General features: G+C 46.2%; 1 long non-coding RNA gene across 1 annotated transcript; it reads left to right on the forward strand.

Moving 5' to 3' along the window:
• The first annotated feature begins 9,382 nt into the window (after nt 1-9,382).
• LOC132657639 (uncharacterized) lies at nt 9,383-15,836 on the forward strand. Its single transcript, XR_009596096.1, has 2 exons — nt 9,383-9,503; nt 13,970-15,836. It is a non-coding gene; the product is annotated as an uncharacterized LOC132657639 (long non-coding RNA).
• The last annotated feature ends 205 nt before the right edge of the window (nt 15,837-16,041 follow it).

Consider the following 16,041-nt stretch of genomic DNA (forward strand, 5'->3'; position numbering starts at 1 on the left):
AGCATCACCATCACCAGGGACCTTGATAGAAATGCACATCCGGGGCCCCGCCCCAGACCTGAATTAGTAACTGGGCTGGGGCCCAGTAGTCTGCATTTTAATCAGCCTTGCAGGTGACTCTGAGCTCCTGAGTCGGGGAAAGCCTGGAGGCAGGTGTGAATCACAGCCTGGAAGGAGGGTGGCTAGAGCAGATTGAGCTTGGGGTGGGGGGAGGTCAGAGAAGACAGAGGGAAGATCACGTAGGGCCTTGGAAGGGCCTAGTTAGGCACTTTGGGCTTCCCTGGTGGCTCAGCGGTAAAGAATCTGTCTGCGATGCAGGAGACTTGGGAGACACTGCCTCCATCCCTGGGTCAGGAGATCCCCTAGAGGAGGAAATGGCAACTCATTCTAGTATTCTTGCTGGGAAAATCCCAAGGACAGAGGACTCTGATGGGCTACAAGTCTATAGGGTCACAAAGAGTCAGATACTACTGAGTGACAGAGAACAGCACACAGGCCCTTTAAGGGCTTTGGCAGAAGAGTGACGTGATCTAATTTATGCTGTGAAAGCATTGCACTAGTTGAACCTCATTTGTTCCCAGCATTTCCAAGAATCGCTTCCTTGCTCTGTCTTGGACTGCCCAGGTACCTGCTGCTCCCTCGGCCTGGCTGCTCTTCCCTCAGACATCCACATGACTCACTCCTTCTCCTGGTTCTGATCTCCTAAAAGTTCCCCTGCTCAGTGAGACCTTCCCTGACCACTTCTATCCCTCTCTATTTCCTCACTGGCTTCTGCTTAGCTTCTCAGGACCTCCCACCATGTGGCATTGTTTCAGAGAACGTCTCCACACCACAAGGTCAGCCCCCTAAGAGCAGAGGCCTTGCCTCTCTTGTTCTGCATGGTATTTCTGAGGCTTTAGAATGGTGCTTGGTGTATCGGAGAGGCTTAAGTATTCATTGAATGAATGATTTAGGCAGAGCAGAAGTTATTACCCTTTTTACAAAGAAGGAGATTGAAGCCCAGAAAATAACTCAGGAAGTTGGCTGAGGTCACAAGCTGTGTGTGGTGGAGCCAGGGCTGGAAGGGACTTTTGAAGTCCTGCAACAGAGCCATCACCACTGATTCAAGCCGTTTTCACCCCAAGCCACGTGGTCAAGAGCCTGTGTTGGGGAGCAGGAGGAGAAGCTCTTGAGCCCACCTGGCAAGAGTTGACAGGGCCACAGTAATCCTTGACCAGTGGTCACCAGTGGAAGGGAACTGCTGGCTCCTAGGGACCATCTTGTATCACCGAGCAAGGATGCGATTCTTCCCTCTTCTTCCTTGTGTCCAGTCCCTCTTCTTGAGGACTTATAGAAAGCCCAAGTGGCTTCCACCTCTCCCTACTTTGGCCACCTGATGTGAAGAACTGAGTCATTGGAATAGCCCCTGATTTTGGGAAAGATTGAAGGCAGGAGGAGAAGGGGATGACGGAGGATGAGATGGTTGGATGGCATCACCGACTCGATGGACATGAGTTCGAGTAAACTCCGGGAGTTGGTGATAGACAGGGAGGCCTGGCGTGCTGCAGTCCATGGGGTCACAAAGAGTCAGACACGACTGAGTGGCTGAACTGAACTGAACTGAAGCTCTCCCTAAGGCCCCAGGTGCTGGTTGGGAAGACCTTTTGGATTTTATTCTTGCTGGCAGCCCATTTCTAGCACCCAAGGCAAAGACTGTCTGAGACTGGAGGGCTCAGGAGTGATACCTGGTGAGACCTCACTCTAGAACTGTTCAGCTGGCTCCCTAGTCCCTGGCTGAGCAGAGCCCCCAGCCTTACCCAGTCAGCAGCTTGGCAGACTGGCACTCAACCCTGGAGCCTGCTCTGAGACCTGAGTTCCAGAGCAGGTAAAGTTCATCTCTTCTGCAGCTTTTCCTCAAGGCTGCTGAACAGGGGAGAACTTTGTCCAGGTCCCCTAAAAGTCATGTCTTCCAAGAGCTCCCGGGTGATGACTTGCACCTCCGTATCTGATGCTCAGATGATGAGAAAGAAGCTACTGTACCAGATCTTAACAAGAATTGTACTGGCTAACATCTATTGAGCATTTCCCCTTCATGGATCACTGCCATGTCGTGGTGAAGGGGCTTGCATAACTCAGTGAAGCTATGAGCAATGCCATGTGGGGCCACCCAAGATGGATGGGTCCTCGTGGAGAGTTCTGGCAAAACATGATTCACTAGAGGAGGGAATGGCAAACTACCCCAGTATACTTGCCATGAGAACCTCACGATTGTATAAATGGGCAACTGAACAACAACACTGAGCATTCACTATGGACCAGACATGGCCTGGATGCTGTGTGTGTGTGTGTGTGTGTGTGTGTGTGTGTGTGTGTTAGTCACTCAGTCATGTCTGACTCTGTGACCCCATGGACTGTAGCCTGTCAGGCTAACTCTGTTCTGGCAAGAATACTGGAGTGGGTAACCATTCCCTTCTCCAGGGGATCTTCTCAACCCGGGGATTGAACTTGGGTGTCCCATGTTGCAGGCAGATTCTTTACCGTCTGAGCCACCAGGGAAAGCCCCATGGAGTATTCTATTTAAGCTTCATGATAAACCTGTGAGCTGTTACTATCATTCCGATTTCACAGAGAAGTGACTTGCCCAAGGTCACACAGCTAGTCCTGGAGGAACAGAGTGTGACAGCTCCGCTAGGTTCCTTTCAGTATCGCTCTCTCTTCTTTACCAACACGCCAGGTAAGTTTCCCAACAGCTCCAGCTCTTTCCTCTGCCCAGAGCAATCTGCTAATTCTGTCACCTCCTTTTGAGTCTTTGCTCAGATACTACCTTTCTCCTACAACTCCATTTCATTGTAGTGGTTTCCAAAAATGTCCACAAATTATTTGATAGACCCTCAAATTCTCCTCTCCTTATCGTGAGATGGACATAGTGATTCACTCCTAAAGACTAAAATGTCCAGCAGAAGTGACAGTGTCATTTTCAAGACTATGTTGTAGAAGATACTGTGGGTTTCTCCTTGTTCTCATTAAAAAAAAAAATTTTTTTTTTGAATAGAGTTCTTCACAATATTGTGTTAGTTTCTTCTGTACAGCAAAGTGAATCAGCCTTATATATACACGTATCTCCTTCCCTTTTGGATTTTCTTTCCATCTACATCACCATGGAGCAGTGAGCAGAATTCTCTGTATTATGCAGCAGATTCCCACTAGTTATCTATTTTATACGTAATATCATGAGGGTGTATCTGTCAATCCCAATCTCCCAGTTCATTCCACCTCCCTCCCTTTCCCTTTTGGTATTCATATGTTTGTTCTCTACCTCTGTGTCTCTATTCCTGCTTTGTAAATAAGATTGTCTTTACCAATTTTTTTAGATTCTTTCCACATATGTGTCAATATACAATATTTGCTTTTCTCCTGCTGGCTTACTTTATACGACAATCTCTAGGTCCATCCATGTCTCTACAGTTGACCCAATTTCATTCCTTTTTATGGCTGAGTAATATCCCACTGATATATATATATCACATCTTCTTTATCCACTCTTCTGCTGATGAGCAATTAGATTGTTTCCATGTCCTGGATGTTGTAAACAGTGCTGCAATGAACACTGGGGCGCATGTGTCTTTTTGAATTAGGTTTTTCTCTGAGTATATGCTCACTAGTGGAATTGCTGGGTCACATGGTAATTCTATTTTTAGTTTTTTAAGGAACTTCCATACTGTTCTCCACAGTGGTCTCATCAATTTACATTCCCACCAATAGTGCAAAAGGGTTCCCTTTTCTCCACGTCCTCTCTAGCATTTATTATTCGTAGATTTTGTAATGATGGCCATTCTGACTGGTGTGAGGCGACATTTCATTGTGGTTTTGACTTGCATTTCTCTAACAATTAGTGATATTGAGCGTCTTTTCATGTGTTGGCTGGCCATCTGTATGTCTTCTTTGGAGAAATTCCTGTTTAGGTCTTCTGCTCATTTTTTGATTTTTTTTTTTTAAATTGTTCCTTGCTCTTACTCAACCAGTCAGTCCTAAAGGAAATCCGTCCTGAATGTTCACTGGAAGGACGGATGCTGAAGCTGAAACTCCAATACTTTGGCCACTTAATGCCAAGAACTGACTCATTGAAAAAGACTCTGATGCTGGGAAAGATTGAAGGCAGGAGGAGAAGGGGATGACAGGGGATAAGATGGTTGGACGGCATCATCGACTCGATGAACAGGAGTTGGTGATGGACAGGGAAGCCTGGCGTGCTGCAGTCCATGGGATAGCAAAGAGTCAGACATGACTGAGCCACTGAACTGACTGCCTGACTGCTCTCGCTCTTGAATCACTTATTCTGGGGAAGTCAGTTGACAAGCCATGAAGACATTCAGGCAGCCCTAGTGGAGAGACCCACACAGCAAGGAACTAAGGCTTCCTGCCAACAGCCAGTGAGGAACTAAGGCCATATGCCAACAGCCATATGTGTGAGCTAGCTCAGAAGTGGATCCCCCAGCCTTGTCAGCTTTTGCATGTCCACAGCTCCAGCTGATTTTTTGTTTTGCAACCTAGCTAAGCCAATCATGGATTCCTGACCCCATGGAAACTGAGATAATATATGTTTATTGTTTTAAGCTCCTGAATTCTGGGGTAATTTTTTACATGGCAATAAATAACATTAATACAGCAACTAGTTCTTTGTCATTCTCCCAAATGGCCCTGATTCTGCTCTACTTTTAATTTTTTCTAAGCAGTTATCATCTTCCAACATATTAAATAATATTCTTATTTATTACGCTTAACTGTTTATCTCCTCACCACTAGAATGTCAGCTCTACACAGGCAGGGATTTCGTCTGTTTTGTTTATAGATTTATTCCCAGCAGCTGGAACAGTTCCTGACATTATATTTCATTAAAAATGTGATACAGTCATCCCTATACTTTCTAAGGAGATAGGTTCCAGAAACCCCGTGAATACCAAAATCTGCAGATGCTCAAGACCCTTATTTAAAATGGTTTGGTACTTGTGTGTAAGATACACTGAGAATGTGCTTCAGTCATGTCTGACTCTTAGCGACTCTATGGACTGTAGCCTATCAGGCTCCTTTGTCCATGGAGCTCTCCCAGAAAGAACACTGGAGTAGGCTGCCATTTTCTTCCTCCTGTATACTTTAAATCATCATAGACTACTTAAAGTGCCTAATATAATGTAAGTAGTTTTAAATATGATGCAAATAATTTACTAACATGGCAATTTCAAGTTTTGCTTTTTGGAACTTTCTGGAATTTTCTAAAAAAGTACTTTTGGTCTTCAGATGGTTGAATCCAAGGATACAGAACCTGCAGATGTGGAACTAGTGGACATAGAAGGCCAATTGTATTATCAATGTAAGATGATTCTTATTTTGGAATAATTAAAGGGTTAAAGGAATTCAGGGGCTAGAGGATCATAAAATATAATTGTAGGTGTTCAGCAAATATTAGAACATAAAATTCAAAATCAGAGTGCTGATTCTGTTGACAGGGCAACATGCCTAGTCAAAAAAAAAAAAAAAATCAGACACATTCCTGGCCAATGAGATATAAGCAGAAGAGGTCGGGTGGGGTTTCCTGGAAAGCTCTTTGGAGATGGATGGAATTATGCAGAAGTAAATCCACAGGAACAAAAATGAAGATTGGTGGTTGCCAAAGGCTGGGAAGAGACAGAAATTGAGAGCAACTGCCTAATGGGTGCGAAGATTCCTTTCAGAACTAGATAGTGGTTGCACAACATGGTCAGTATATGAAATGCTAGTGAACTGTTCACTTTTAAGTGGTTAATTTTATGTAATATGAATTTCACCTCCATTGGAAAAGAAAAAAACAGATGGATTCACCCAGCACTTACGTTTTGTGCTTTGCCTTTCCTCCTTTCCCGCCAGGGATGAAAACATCATGCCTAGAGGGGCAGCATCCATTTTTTCACCACAAAGATATAACGACAACAGCAACAATTAACACTTATGGAGCACTTCGCATGTGCTAGATTCTGTTCTGAACTCTTTATACGTACGAATCCACTTAGTTTTCACCACAACCTTGGACAGAAGGTGGTTATTCCCATTTTATAGATGAGAAGGAAAATGATGGCTTATGCTATGCATGGGCCTCCCTGGTAGCTCAGCTGGTGAAGAATCTGCCTCCAGGAGAGCCTGGTTTGATTCCTGGGTGGGGAAGATCCTCTGGAGAAGGGATAGACTACCCACTTCAGTATTCATGGGGTTCCCTGGTGGCTTAGCTGGTAAAGAGTCTGCGTGCAATGCAGACACCTGGATTCGATCCCTGGGTTGGGAAGATCCCCTGGAGAAGGGAATGGCTACCCACTCCAGTATGCTGGCCTGGAGAATTTCATGGACTGTATAGTCCATGGGGTTGCAAAGAATCGGACATAACTGAGCACTTTTACTCACTCACTCACTCACTCACTCTCTCATGCTAAGGATGGCAGAGTAGACTCCAGGAGAAGCTTGGGCCCTCCAGTTCCCATGGAGCTTCTATAACAATCCTGAAAGCCTTACTTTGGTCTTCTTATCATTTTGGAAAAAAAAAAAAAGTGCTATTCAGTTAAGCCACTGTAGTCAGGTTTCTGTTTCAGGCATCTTGAGATTCAAAGTCAGGTATATACTTGGCACCTGACTTAGCGCAAGTGTACCTAACCTCTATGCTCTCTTAGCCTGCAAATCAGTTATCAAGTTCTATTTGATCCCTCTTGGTAATATTCTTCTACAATAGAAACGGGGTCTTCCTCCTCTCTGAAGCCCCATTGCCCAGTATAGGGCCTGGTCTGTACAAAACAGGGCAGTGTGATGTTGAAATAAGCTGTTTGGACCAGGGAGAGGAACTTGGAGTGCAGGAGGGAGACAGTCCCAGGTGTAAAGCAAACATCCAAGATGCCACGAGCTTTGAGGTAGAGGAAAATGCCATGGAGGTGTGGGCCTGATCAGATGGGCTGGACCTGGACAGATGGAGAAGACGGATGAAACAGGCTTTCTCAATAAAGAGCACAGCTTTTGAATGAAAGCACTAAAGCGTGATGTACAGTGGAGTTCAGGAAGTACCAGGTGGCAGGGCGGGGCTAGAATAATGGTCATTTGTGTCTGGGCAGGGAGAGATCAGACCTGGATGATGAAAGCCCTTGAAAGTCAGCACTCAAAATATGGAAAATATTGGTGTAGAGATCTACACCTTCTCACAACAACCTAAGAAGGAGAAAAGGCAGGAGGTGTTTCATATAGAAAGGAACTGAGACAGAGAAAGGAGAATCAATTTGACTACCGGTGCATAGCTACATACTGTTGCAAGTGGCAAGGGTGAGACTTGAACTTGGGTCTCTTAACTTTATGCTTGCCTGCTCAAACAGGGGGTTGTTAGCAACTCTGTGCCTAGGGAAGGGACATGGAAGATCTCTGAGCAGAGAAGTGATGATCCTTCTTTTGGTGCTTTCTCTCTTGCCAGTGGAATTTGACAGGATGGATTTAAAGTGAACTGCTGGGGCACAGCAACGGTTTATTTATTATTTATTCAGCAAATATTGAGCTCCTACTGTGTGCCAGGTACTTCCTGGCCTTATAGAGCTTACAATTCAGTAACAGGAGAGACAAGAACCAAGTTATAAAACAATAACAAACTGTCAAGGACTAGGAAGGAAACAAGCAGGGTGATTTAAACTTTATTTTTAAAAAATATTTATTGGTTTGGCTACACTGGATGTTAGCTGCAGCAGGTTGAATCTTTGGTTGCAGCTCACAGGCTCAGTAATTGCCGGAAACAGTCTTAGTTGGCCGGCAGCATGTGGGAATCTTAGTTCCCATCCAGGGATCCAACCTGAATGCCCTGCATTGCAAAGTGGATTCTTAACCACTGAATCACAAGGGATGTTCCTGAACTTCCTTTAGAAAAGAAGGGTCAGGGCCAGCCTCCTGGACAGGAGACCTTAGGTTGAACCTGGAGGAGCCAACTCTGTAAAGAACAGAAGGAAGATGTTCTGGGCAAAAAAGCAGCATGTAAAAATGCTCAGGTGGGAAAGAGCTGGTGCATTCAAGAAAATGAATGAATGCCCTGAGGTTGGAGGCTGGTGAGTCGAGGGGCAGCCATCAGAGAGGTAGGCAAGGGTCGGGTCAGCTGAGGAGCTGAGTCATGGGCTTGGATGTGTTTCTTGTGGGATGGGACCCACTGAAGCCGTGAGGTCCCCCTTGGTACCCTCTCAGAATTGGAGTCCTGTGACCCTGTGGAGGTGGCAGGTGAAGCTTAACCACTTAGAGTGGAGTCGTATTTAATAGTGGCAGGGGCATTAAGTTCTAAAATCAACATATAAGGCAAAATTCACACGTAGTCCTTAAGGATCCCCTGTGAAACTTACTACATGTACAATTTTGGGTGTTCAATCTTTATGGTAATAGGTATGTTTGTACGGACTGTGTGTAGTAATATACAGTATATGAAAAATCATACATTTTAGAAAAAAACACATATTCAAAATATAATTTAAAGAACCTCCCTAGTTGTGCATTGGTGAAGAATCCACCAAGGGGACACTGGTTCAATTCCTGGTCCGAGAAGATTCCTCATGTTTAAAACCCACGCGCCACAACTGCTGAGCCCGAGAGCCTAGAGCCTGTGCTCCGAAACAAGGGAAGCCTCCACGATGAGGGGCCTGTGTGCTGCAAAGAGGAGCAGCCCCCGCTGGCCACAGCACAGCCAAAACTAAAAATAAATAGAACTATAAAAATATACATAACTTAATGTTACTGTTACACACACCAAAGCGAGAAGTAAAGGCAAGCTGTCAACTAGTGGCCCTAAATGTTTGTGTGAGACTCTCTGTACTGGATGCTGCTGGTGCCCGGCCCAGACCCCTTTTCTCGGCTGGCGCACCTGTCTCCCAGCTGCTGGGATGTTGGCTGCTCCCAATCACAGCTGTCCCCTTCTCTTGAGAAGTGCCTTGGCCAAATGGAACCCTCCCCCTCCCTCTCCCCAGCCCTTGCCAGTCCTGGGTCTGACTGATGAGGGTACAATAGACAAGTCCTCTTTGCCTCAATGTGATACTGATTCTGTGGGGCGACTGCCCGAGTGCTCCCTGTGGGTCAGGCTGGGACTCCATCCTTCTGTGACCCCCCTCCACAACCCCCGACTGTTTCTTTTCCTCACTCCTATACTGACAGTTCAGCTTCTAGGGAGTCTGACCTAAGACCCTCCCTTGAAGCACATGCTTATTAGGTGTCAGGGGACTGAGGCCCATTGTCCTATTTAATCCTCAAAATAACTCATGGGGTGGGGGGTGGGGAATCTGCCTCATCCACGGTGACACTCCTTCTCTGAGAAATGCTCTCTTCCTCATTTTACCCGTGGGGGTTCCCATTATGCTATATAACCCCCTTTGCTGGACAAAGCTCGCTGTGCCATAGACCAGAGTGGTGGAGTGGTGGAGCTTAAGCCTAACTGGACCAGACTCTTTCTCCCAGGAGCTTGGAATGGGGACTGAAAGACGGCACCCAGACTGAACAAGGTTGGAACACATATAAACCCATGAGTGGGCTGTGGGGACAGCCAGCTTTTGTCACAGGCACCAGATAGAGTGGGGGAGCGTCTTCAGAGGGAGAAAACTGAAGCAAGTCTGGAGAGAAGAGAAATGAGAGGGAAGATGGGGGAGGGAGTTGTGCCTGAATTTCTGGGGGCTTTACAGGGGGAATGCCAGGCTCACGGGCCCCTCTGCCTTGGGGTTTCAGGAGGTGCCCCGGGCTCCTGAGACAGTCCTGATTTTACTTAAGCTAGCTCAAGAAACATAAAAAGTGTCGGGTCAGATGGGGATTTTGTCCCCATTTTTCAGATAATGAGAATACTCAGGAAGGATTATTGACAGCATATATAAGGGAACACAGCCAGAAGCTGGCACAGCTAGAATTCACCTTGGGGTCAGGTTCCTTCCACAACTCGTGCCTGCCCGCTGGCGACAGGGCTCTGGGCATGCGGATGCTGAACCTCTGAGCATCCCAACTCAGGGCTGGTCGAAATTGTTCCCTTGGGCTCAGAAGTCCCTGAGTTGCCTTGTGAGGTGGCAAGGCTACCCACTTATCTTGGAAGCTTCTACTTCTGACCTGGCACGCACAGATATCCTGTGAACAGATGACCTGTACTGAGCTTTGTAGCCAGGCTCAAAGGATGGGTGCAGAGCCTTGGACTCTCCCCCTGAGGATGACCTTGACCTCTGATTGCTGCATAAGTGGGACCCTGAGACCCAGTGCATTTGTGGGAAGGGGGTTTGGCCTGAGCTGCATTTCCTCACCAGCATCGCCCACCCGTTAAGAATTGGGCTGATAAAGAGCCAATGCTGAGCCCAAAGCAGGCATGATTAATCACTTCCTCCTCCACGATGCTGCCACCGCATCCTGTGTCTGAGTCATTTCCGCATCTCTGTCCCTGACACCGTGCCGAGCACAAAGGAGGCAGGGGGATGCTTTTACTGAATGAATGGTATTGAATCTTATGCTGTTGATGTTGTGTCCAGTTGATCCCCTTGATGACACTTAAAGCAGCATGAAGTTAGGGCCTAGTTTTACTCTGGGATGGGGCTAGGGCCAGGATGGTGCAGTGCCAGCTCGTGGGCTTTGCGGAGTTAGGCATCTTTAGTTGGAATTCCAGCTCAGACCCTCTGGGTCTTGAAATCTTAGACAAGTTATTCCTCCTCTCAGACCCTCAGTTTCCTCATCTGTAAAATGGGGGTGGTCATAATAACAGTTCCCTGCCTCTGTAGTCAGGAGAATGAAGTGAGATAATGCACCTAAAATTCCATCACAGGCCTAACACAAGGTAGGAACTCGGTGAATATTAATTTTCTCCACTCTGGTATTTCCCACGGTGCCTGGGATATGGCAGACGTTCAGTAAATATTAGGTCACCTTCCGACCATCCTGGACCAAGCAGCCCTAGTCAAGCTACCAGCTGACAGCAAAGGCGTGTGTGGGCCCAGGAGTGGCCAGTAGAGCCCAGCCTAGCATATAGACTCAGGAGCTAATAAATGATTGCTGTTTTAAGCCCTAAGATTTTTTTTTAATATTTGCTTATGTATTTATTTGGCTGTGTTGGGTCTTAGTTGCATCGTGCATGATCTTTCGTTGCAGCGCACAGACTCGCTAGTCGTGGAGCATGGACTCAGTAGCTGCAGCTTGTGGGCTTAGTTGCTGTGCAACATGTGGGATCTTAGTCCCCTGACCGGGAATCTAACCCGCGTCCCCTGCCTTGCAAGGTAGAGTCTTAATCACCGGACCACCAGGGAAGTCCCAAGTCCTAAGTTCGGAGATAGTTGCTAAATTACTAGGAAAGTTACTAAGTTACTGAGACAAACACTGAAGTTCTAGGAAGGGCTAGCTAGAACTAGCACTTTCTTTCTTGCCTTTGTTTTTTTCTGGACATTACCTTTTCTCTCTCACAACACACTGATTTATTTTATGGTGTAGAAAATATTGTTGAGTTTTACACCTTGAGCCTTTAGCTCATGGAGAAAAACTGACTCCTTTCCCTGAGTCTGCAAGGGCCTGGAAAAAAAATCTGTTGGCCCAGCTTGGGTCAGGCCCCTGCCCCCGGTGATGGGGTGGGAAGGGCGGGGCTGCAAAACACATCCTAGATGACACACGCTGAGCATAGTGTGGCGCCAAGCACTATTCTACAGTGGGCGTAACGCATGTTAACTGACTTCACCCTCCCAGCATGACAGTCCTATCGGAGCTGTTATTATCTCTGCTTTGGGGTGAGGGAGCTGAAAACTGAGGCCCAGAGAACTAGAGTAACTTGTTCAAGGTCACACAGCGAGAAAGAGGTGTAGCCAGGACTCATACCAAGACTGACTCTGGAGCCCACACCCTTATCAACCACACTGCTCACCTCTCAGACTGAGCTCCTGGCAGGGGATCTGAAGGCCAGGGAAGGAACTGGAAGTCTCGGCCCAGAGAAGGGAAGCCTCCAGGAGAGTCACACTCACACTGCCTTTAGATCTCTAAATGGCTGCTTCTAGGTAGTGAGGGGGTGACATCTGAAAATGAACCTAGGACCATCGGGAGGTGGGTTTCAGTTTAGTGCAAGGAACTTCTGAGTCAGAGGAGTCTGAGGGTAGTATGGTAGCTTTTGGAAATGCGAGAGCCTCGTAGCCAGGAGTTGTAGGAGCCCCATTGCCAGGGGGATGGTTTCTGGATTTCAAGGGGGCCCATCTCTGAGGGTACAGGCTGGGCAGGACAAGAGGAAGGCGCTTAGTGGGTGGGAGGTTGGACTGGGTCAGCGGTTCCCAGACCTTTGGAGCAATAAACCGTCCCTTTCAAATTATAGATCTGATGTAGGGTGGCTAATTTTTTATTTTTCCAAATAATAAAACACATAAAAACAGGACACATAAAACAGCCCAACCAGGCAGTCAAACCAACCAAAAACAACTACCAATCACTTCACCCCTTCATGAAGAGGGAAAACATTTCAGCACAAAAAATCCAAACAAACACTATCTCAGAATAAACTATGGTTTTCTCTCAAGGATGAGCAGTTGATAAAATTACATAAATATAACCAAAAAAGGATATGTTATAAACCAATTTGAAGGCAGAAAAATTAAAGCCGAATACTTTGTCTAACATGATTATGTACAAATATGTCTGTTTTCTTGATATGACTTTGTCTCTTTGATGGTCTGGAATTGCTAAGACAATAGACTCCTTTGGGGACTTGAAAAAAAAATCCACTAATTGTTGAAAATCCTGTTTTAAATGGGAATATTGAGGGAAATAGAAGAATCACCCTTCCAGTGATTTCATTTTGCAGGTGTACTGAGGGGAGTTAATGAAAAAATAGCTTCTGGGGTTCTCCAACCCCTTTTCCCTTCGGTTTCACCCCACCCCTCCCGACCTGGCTGTCTGGGGTCTGGGGGAGGGGGGCACAAGAAGGGGCTCTCTAAGGTCTTCCTCACCCTACCACCACCCCCATCTGTGCTGCTTGAGGACCTGAGCTGCCAACCCTCAGCAGAAGAGACTTTCAAGCTGTCACTTCTTTATGAAGCTCTAGACCAGACACCCTGCAAAAACCCTTTCCAGTCAAAGTGTTCCACTGACTGGTTCTTTGAATCCCTGAGAAGACTCTAAGGCCACCTTGGTTGGGCTGATTTTATGAAAAGAAGTCTATAAATGAGGAAGGATTCTGTTTTTATTAATAATAGTAACAATAGGTTATGTTTCATGAACCCTTTCTCTGTCATACATGCATTATTCCATTGAGTTCTTACAAGCCTACATGGTCCTTACTAGGATTGTTTCCATTTCACAGATGAGGCGACTGAGGCCCAGGGAGGTTGCTCAAGGTCACACAACAAGTGAAGTAAAAGTGGCTCAGTAGTGTCTGACTCTTTGCGACCCCCATGGATTATATAGTCCATGGAATTCTCCAGGCCAGAATACCGGAGTGGGTAGCTGTTTCCTCCTCCAAGGAATGTTCCCAACCAGGGATCGAATCCAGGTCTCTCGCATTGTGGGCAGATTCTTTACCAGGCAAGCACCTGGCCAAATTGGGCTTTAAACTTGTGCCTGAAGGAGAGCTGAGGTTTCACTCTTAACCGCTGTGTCCTGTTCTTTACTTCCTTCTCAAAATGTGGAGGGAAATATTGGTTGGGGTGGGGCATGCAGAAACAGGGCCCATATCTGCCCGTATCTCAGTAAAGATCTGCTATTTCCCAGTAGATGAAGGCTCCAGTTACGCTGTGGGTGTGACCCACCACCTTGGCTGGTGTGTAAATTCCTTGGTGGGGGCCAAGGAGAGGTCAGGTGCCCCCCTGAATGCCCAGCTTGGGGCCGTCCTGGCTCAGACTTAGGGGACAAAGTTGGGCCAGGCAGGAAGGGGCAGTGGGGGGTTTCCTCAGGGTGGGTCGGCTTGGCTCTCGTGCTGGAAGCCAGCCTGAAAAGGGATTTCCCAAGTCATGTTTTAATTCTGTCTTCCTTGCAGAGTAAGCACAGCATTGAAAGATGGACTGGACTCTTCACTTCCCCAGAAAACAGTTGTTCAAGGAGGAAGAGGAGACATGGGGTACCTTCCTTTTGGGGAGAAAACAACACTATCGCATAAGGTTTCAGGGTCTGATTCTTCTCTCCTAAGAAGAGAACATACCTCAACAAGTGCAGAGCTGATTAGTGCCCAGGGAGGAAATCTTGGCTTGGCTGGGTGATCACCAGCTGTTTATCCAGAGTTGTGTAATAGAAACACAGTATGAGTCAATATGTGAAACTGTAAACGTTCTAGTAGCCACATATTTTAAAAAAAAGTAAAGAGAAACAAGTGAAATGAATTTTAATAACAAATTTTATTTAATCCAACATATCCAAAATTATAATGGCAACCCACTCCAATATTCTTGCCTGGGAAATCCCATGGACAGAGGAGCCTGGTGGGCTACAGTCCAGGCGATGGCAAAGGGTCAGACATGACTAAAGAGACTAAATATCAATCAACAATAGATCTCCAATAGGAATGCACATTGTTGGGATTATATCTTTGAAATCTAGTGTGCATTTTATTCTTACAGCACGAATAGGGTGAACCACATATCAAGTGCTCAGTAGCCACATGTGGTCAGTGGTTACCCTACTGGACAGAGCAGCTTTACACCATGGATTCTGGATGTGAAGACCCGGAAGTCTCAGAATTTCTACATCTCAGACTGTGTTTGGAAGGACGTCAAGGTCATTTGGTCAAATCCCTCATACATAAGGAAATGACTTTCCTCAAGGTGACCCGCTGCTCCCAGCAAAGCTGAAGTTCACACCCACGTGTCTGCGCCCCAGTGTCAGATAACTCCCCTACCCCAGCAGCCCCCTGTCGATGGAGATGGGTTGCTGATGAACTCCATAAAGGTGTAAAATCGGAGCAAGAGGTGAAGCTGGAAGACCCTGGAAAGAGGTAGACCTCCTCTCTTCTGACACCTTCTCCCATTCTGGAGGGAATGTCTAGGCACAGAGTGGGCAGGAATTCCTTTGATGATCCCTCAAGCCTGAACGTAGACTCAGGCCCACACCCTCCCTTATGATTCTTCTCTTTTCATATCTACTGCTGCTTACATTGAGTTAGACCCTCTGCCTGCTTGCAGATTACAAACAAGCCATGGGAAAATAAACTGGGGCAGCCACTATGGAAAACAGTATGGAGGTCCCTCAAAAATATAGAGTTGCTCTATGATCCAGCAATCTCACTCCTGGGCATAAACCTGGACAAAACTATAGCTTGAAAAGATACACGTACCCCTGTGTTCACAGCAGCACTATTCACAATAGCCAAGACGTGGAAAAAACCTAAAAGTCCATTGACAGATGAATGGGTAAGGAAGATGTGATATATTCATGCAATGCAATACTACTCAGCCATAAAAAAAGAATGGAAGATGCCATTTGCAATATCATGGATACACCTAGAGATTATCATCTGAAGTGAAGTAGGTCAGAAGGAAAGACAAACACTACGTGTTATCATTTATATGTGAAATCTAAGATACGATACAAATGGACTTATCAGCAAAATAGAAACAGACTCACAGACATAAAGAACAGACTTGCGGTTGCCAAGGGGGAGTGGGGCGGGGAGGCATGACCTGGGAGTTTGGGATTAGCAGATGCAAACTGTTATATATAGAATAAATAAACAACAAGGTCCTACTGTCTAGCACAGGGAACTATATTCAATATCTTGTAATAAACCATAATGGAAAAGAATATGAAGAAGAATATATATGTGTATATTTCCTTTGCTGTATAGCAAAAAATTAATGCAACATTGTAAATGAACTATACTTCAGTAACATAATAAAGACAAAGACAAGTGAGACTTGTTTGGAGAAAGAGTAGTTAACTCTACCTGGGGCAGTCAGGGCAGGCTTCCTGCTGGATAGAGGCACAGACAGAGGAGCTGGGAGCTCAGTATTGAGTGGGGATGGTGGGAGCTGGCGGATGAAGGGAAAGGGCTTCCAGGCAGAGGGAGAGGGTGAGAGAGAGGGAAGGCATTAGGAAGCTGGTCTCCTGTTTTCTCAG

This window comes from Ovis aries, chromosome 1 (assembly GCF_016772045.2).
Source record: "Ovis aries strain OAR_USU_Benz2616 breed Rambouillet chromosome 1, ARS-UI_Ramb_v3.0, whole genome shotgun sequence".
NCBI lineage: Eukaryota > Metazoa > Chordata > Mammalia > Artiodactyla > Bovidae > Ovis > Ovis aries.